Below are 6,040 nucleotides of genomic sequence, written 5' to 3' on the forward strand. Positions count from 1 at the left end.
TTTTCACACTAAGAGTATTTTTCACGCCGAAAGACTAGAAAAACATACACACAATAGCAAATCAAAGACAATCAAGGCAGCACACTAGAGAACTACAAGCAATCAGCACACCAAACAAGGCACTCGAAGTATCAAGGGATGCCTAATACGTGAGGGTAGCTCAATCGAAGCGATTGAGTTTGTCCTATCCATCCTATAGGTTTGGGGCTGGTCACATATGTTGACGTCTTTATCTTGCTGGCATCGACTTCAATAGGGATCAATAGGGATCCTTGTAGCAGTTGGTGGTGACGCAGGCTTGGTGTTGAGTCATTGATGTTGAGGCGAAGGCGAAAACTGCGTAGATCTTATGGTCTCATCATCCCGAGGACGTGAGATCTTCAGAGGGGTAGTTGTTGAGGCACTCCAAAGTCGGCAACTTCTGGTGGCTGGCCTAAAAATTACTAGTCAAGGATTGAGGACTCGGTCCCTGGCGACTGCAAAAGTGCAAGTCCAAGGAGGAACAAGGTCAGCTCCTTGACAGACTTTGGTGTTAACCAAGACATGATGTTATTATCCCTTTATGTGCACGACTAAATCGGCATCCAATCTTCAATAACTGTCGTGGGAGATACATGAGTCTTCATGAGGGAGTGATTCATTCTTGAGTTTGAGTCTCTGGTCTGAGTTGGGGACATCGTCCGATATGTAGGTTTGAAGTGGATGAGACAATAGAGTAAGACTTTTCAAACCTTTTTTTATAAAGCGGAGAGATAAGAATTTAGAATTTTGAAGAAACAAGAGGAGTAGAAGCTATGCTTCCGACTAAAGAAAGAGTTTGTTTCAAAAATTGTTTTTCCCAAATATTTGTTTCCTAACTAACGCCCATGCTAACTAAGGTCTCCTACAGTCAGGATGGCTCTGATACCAGCTCTGTGGGGACCCCGGACTAGCTGTCTGAAATACCCTGTTATGTATACAGTTCACGATCCCATGATCAGTGCGTCGTGAACACATAACCGAACTGATATCAAATTACATCATCCTTTACAAAACGGAATAAGAAAATTACAATAAGGTCTCATGACCAATACTTACATAATAGCCTCGAAGGGCCTAACTAAACATCAGAGTAGTATCATCACTTCAACAGCGCGGAGCCCAAGTCATCTGCCATAAACCCTACAGGCAACTGACTGGGAAGACGTTCCTAGCTCGCATAGACGTCACCAACTTCTTCTTCATCTGTCGTGTTCCTCCAAGTCTGGCCAAGTAAATAGCCAGGGACAAAGCCGTGAGTACATTTGGAATTGTACTCGCAAACCATCGAGAAGGTACTTTTCAAGAGTGCAAGATAACAAGTGCTAATCTAGATGACAAGAGGGAAGAGATAATTTCTCTTGTGGAAATAGCATGTAGAAGAGAAGTAGTTTCTCTTGTGGATATAGCATCCCGGCATTTTAGAAGAAGGGGATACTCAAGGGGTTCTATGACATCTCGATCTATATCTTTGTTGAAGAAGATACTTCAAAAGAGTTCTACAACATAAAACACTAGGGAGGGGGTAACCCAATTTGTTTCCTTTCCGACCATCTCCATATGGTCAACCAAACCATTCCCGTACCCTTTCGGTACTCCGAAAACAAGTTCCTTTCTTTCATTTTCCAAACAATTTTTGTAAACCAAAAACTCATCAGGCTAAGCAACAGCCATTCCAACCGTCCATAACCGCGGACACGGCTATTCGAATAGATTTGACTCTGCAGAGTTTGCACACTTTCCCCACAAGATCCGCGAGTTCATCATGTGGGCATCATCCCCGCATATCAACTATGCCATGACAAAAACTCGGACATAGCCTTTCGCCTATTCGTCTTAGCACGGGATCCTACCCTATGGAGTATGTACCTCCCCGGCACCGTGGCAGCTCACCTCACTTTGAGCGTGGCTCCACTGCCAAGCCAGGAGACCCATAGTGTCTTCCGGACGGGTCAGCCCCGAAGGCCTCCTGTTATACTATTGTCTCCACCAACGACAATCCGGATTCAGGGGTAACCTTACCCTTATATAGGTGTGCGGTGTCCCATGTTATGAAGAACAAACTACGAGCTAAGCCCCGTCCCACTCCAGGGTAATGTGGTTGCGCGGGTTAATTGTCACGGGTGAATACTTAGACGCCAATGTTTTCGAAAACAAGATTTTCTTTCCAACCATCTTTGCCAAGATCCTTTCCTTTCATAAACACACACTTGGGTAAGTCCAACTCACCCAAGGTTTTCAAAAATTCTTTTCAACAAGGTATTTTTCCAAGGGGGTTCCCAACCTATAGTTTCATGTAAGAACTAAGATACATCAAGGGCATGATGCTATACATCATACCACTAAGGAGATGATAATTGAGGTGTCAAGGGGATCATACATACTTAGGATAAGCATGCATAGGGACATCATAAATAAGATGATTCAACAAGGGTCATGATAATCATCATACCACTAAGAAGGTGACAATATAAGTGTCAAGGGGGCATACATGCTTAGGGTAAGCATGCCTAACATCAACAAGGGGTTCAACATACTTGGGAATAAGTATGCATAGAGTAGAGGACCAAACATCACACATGATACAAGGAACCAAGTATATAATGGAACAATGAACACATCAGGAAGGATAAATAGCAAGAGATCAAAAGATGGCTTGCCTTGGCTTAGTTGTCCCTGGACTTCTTCAACTTCATCAAAAAGAATTCCAACAATGTCAATAAGATCCTTGTCCGAACCACTTCTTCTTCTTTCCCGGAAATGTTCGCATCTATCGCCAGAAAATATAAAAGGAGCACAATCAACACATTGTACCAACAAAGCAATCATGCAACAATCAGAAACTAACCACTCAACCAAGCGCTAATCATACTAAGGTCTTATAGATACTACAACACAACTTTAAGAGTTTTAATCTAGAAAACCCAATTTATTCACCTAATAAAGGCATGAGAGCCTAACAAATAAGCGATTTCCTCCAAGGTATAAATTAATTATCCCCTAGTTGATAACACCATAAAGAAGACAAGTGCAAAGGTTTGGCATCAAAAACATTCATATTTTATTTTCAAACTTTTTTGGAAAAGTAGAAATCAATTCTCCTAATTTAATTTGCTCACATAACACTAGTCAAAAAAATAGGAGGTAAACACTACACCACACTTTTTGAAAATTTAACCAAAACAATAGAACTTGGCCTAATTTGCAAAAAGGTTTTGTTTTGCAATAAAGAAACATAGGTTGACCATTTTTAAATGGAAGAGGTGGTCAAGGATTTTAAATAAGCAAAAGTTTTGGTACAACATTTCATGTGACACACACTTAGCACAAATAGTAACCAAAAATTATGAAAAGGGTCTAACACTAATTATTCTAGATGTTCAGTACTAAAATGAGGCTAACAAAATTGGATTCATTCAAAAAGGTTAATTTTTTTAAATTTAGAAACTAGAAATACTAAACAATAACCAGTGATCATGTTTAATACATTAAAAATCGTACAAAAATCCTAAAAATATGGGGCCAGTGGCATTGGAAAGGTAATAAATTTTTTGAACCAATGCAATTCGTTTCACTCGATTCGAATTAGTAGATCTCGAGATATTCACAAATTGGTGTTACTGGTTCTTCACACATTTTAACAGCAAAATGAATTTGAAAAGGGGCGGGAAAAACTGGGCCACGCGGGGGTGCAGCATTGGGCCGGCCCAGGGAGCTTTTCCAGGTGGAGGGTGAAGAAAAAAGAAAAAGAGAGGAGGGGGGCCCAGGCGGGCCAGGCCATGCATGGGCCGACGTGGCCAGCAGGCCATGCAGCCACACGCACGGGACCGATCGGCACGAGGCCGTCGTCCTCTTGACGTGACGCAGAGACGCGAGCGGCGAACGGGAGAAGAAAAGAAGAGAGGCGGCCAGGGCTCACCTGGAGGCGACGCTGGGAAACGGCGGAGCTCCTGCAGGCGGCGGCGAGTGGTGGCGGTCCAGCAGCGATCCCGGCGTCTTCTCCTCCTCCTGTAGCCGTCCCTTCGACGCAGGCTCGGGTGGCTCTTCCGCAGATGTTCCCGGACGGCGTTGATGGCGGCGGTTTCCGGCGAACCTGGACGACGCGGAGGCTCGCGTTAGGACAGGAAGATCATGGCCAGCAGAATGGAATAGGGAGGGAGGGAGAAAGGGGGTCGGGGCGACTGCAGACTACATGGGTCGCCTCGCGGTGACCATGGCTGTGGTGACCTTGCCGGCATGCTGCGGCCAGGGGAGCGTCTCGATGCATTTTGCAGGACCTCAGGGAGGTGGAGAGGGTTGCTGTGAGTGGGAATGAGAGTGGTGTGAGGGCTCGGGTGCCCTTTTTATAGCCGAGCACCGGTTCGTGGTGGACATGGTGCAGGTGGTGAGGCCGCGTTGGGGATAAGTGGGGTTTGACCGCCAAACGGTGCCATTGAGTAGAGCATCCAGAGAGAGATCTCGGGCAGCTGGAATCCAGGAAAAAGGTGTGCTAGTTTGTCCGAAACGAGGTGATGTTTGCGTGGACAGCGAGGTGTTTGATGTGTCGTGCTCGGTCGTGGGTGAAGTAGGAAGGTGTAGCACCACTGCTTTCTAGTCCTGGTATGATGCCTTTGTAGCCTACAGCTAGGGGTGGCCAGAGGAGGTCTGCAGCAGTGCAGGAACGCGCGAGCACGCCCAGACGTGGTGACCACGTAAATGGCGAGCACGGGCTGGGGTATGGCGTGCATTGGGGCACGAGGCAGGGGCACTGACGGGCTTCAGGAATCCAGGGAAGGATGCTAGACATGGTTAGGGCGAAAGGGTGCAGGTCTAGGGTCCTTTGTCCAAGATCTATGCCATTCAATGACATTGGGAAGGGAAAAAGGAGAAGAAAGCTAGGGGAGGTGGAGAAGTGATGTAGGGATGTGTAGGGGAGCCAGGTAGGGGTGCAGGTCGGGTTCTCCCAAGATGGAGCAAGAAAGGTGAGAGGGAGGGGGAATTGATGACAATCCTTACCATGCACCAACATGGCCGGTTGCTTCCTCACTCCTTGCTTTCTCTCCCAACCAAGAAGGTTAGGTCAACTTGAGAGGGGTGATGTCAATCAAGCTAGGGTGTAGTAGAGGTAAGGCTAGGGGTGGTTTATTGGTTGAGAGAGATATGGGAGAGATAATAGGAACATCAATGCCAAGACCAAGAAATGGCTGGCTCCCCTTTGGTCAAGCCCATGTGGAGGTCCGGGGAGTCATGTCATTCTTGCATGATGAACACGGTGGAGTGCTTGGGAAGATTTTTTTAGGGTGATGGCTTTGATGATGTCCAAAATTGAGGTTGAGGGATGAAGATGAAGATGGAGATTATGATGCTATGGTCATGAGTGCATAGGACCACATTTAATTTTGGTGAAGACAAGAAAATGGTTGGGAGATAGGGGAGGTGTGTTTGAAGCAAAGGAGATGTCATGCCAAATGGAATATAATTTGGTAAGGTTGGAACCACCTAAGAAGAGTATGGCCAGAATTGAAGGAATTTTATTTGAACTTGCATTTGAAAGAAGAAGGTTTGAGTTAAGAAGAGGTTTTAGTTGCTAAAATAGTCTATGCATAATACCCTCATATTTAAAATAAGCATAAAAAGGAATATCTTGCATTTAAGTGCCATAAACAAGCATTTTGTTAAAATAAAGTGAAAATAAAGTGAAATGATTTTATAGATGCAATTTTGGGTTGGAAAGGGAGGGTATGAGGTACCACCCTCCTTTCCTAAGTTATTTGGGAAAATAATATGAAAATATTTTGGTAAAACTAGAAGTGGCTTTATAGTGAAAATTAGAGAAAACACTTAAATAGGATTTTTTTTTCGCAAATAAAATATTTTGGGGAGAGGTGATCTCAAGGGTAGAGGGTGGCTACATAATGCAGCTACCATCTTCACTCTTGGTTTTGTGGAGATTAAACATGGATTAAAAATAAAAAAAAAGATAAAAGTTGAAAAGGGGATCTAGTGGTGCAACATTGGATAGGGTGTAAGATCAAGTTGAAAA

This window comes from Lolium perenne, chromosome 4 (assembly GCF_019359855.2).
Source record: "Lolium perenne isolate Kyuss_39 chromosome 4, Kyuss_2.0, whole genome shotgun sequence".
NCBI lineage: Eukaryota > Viridiplantae > Streptophyta > Magnoliopsida > Poales > Poaceae > Lolium > Lolium perenne.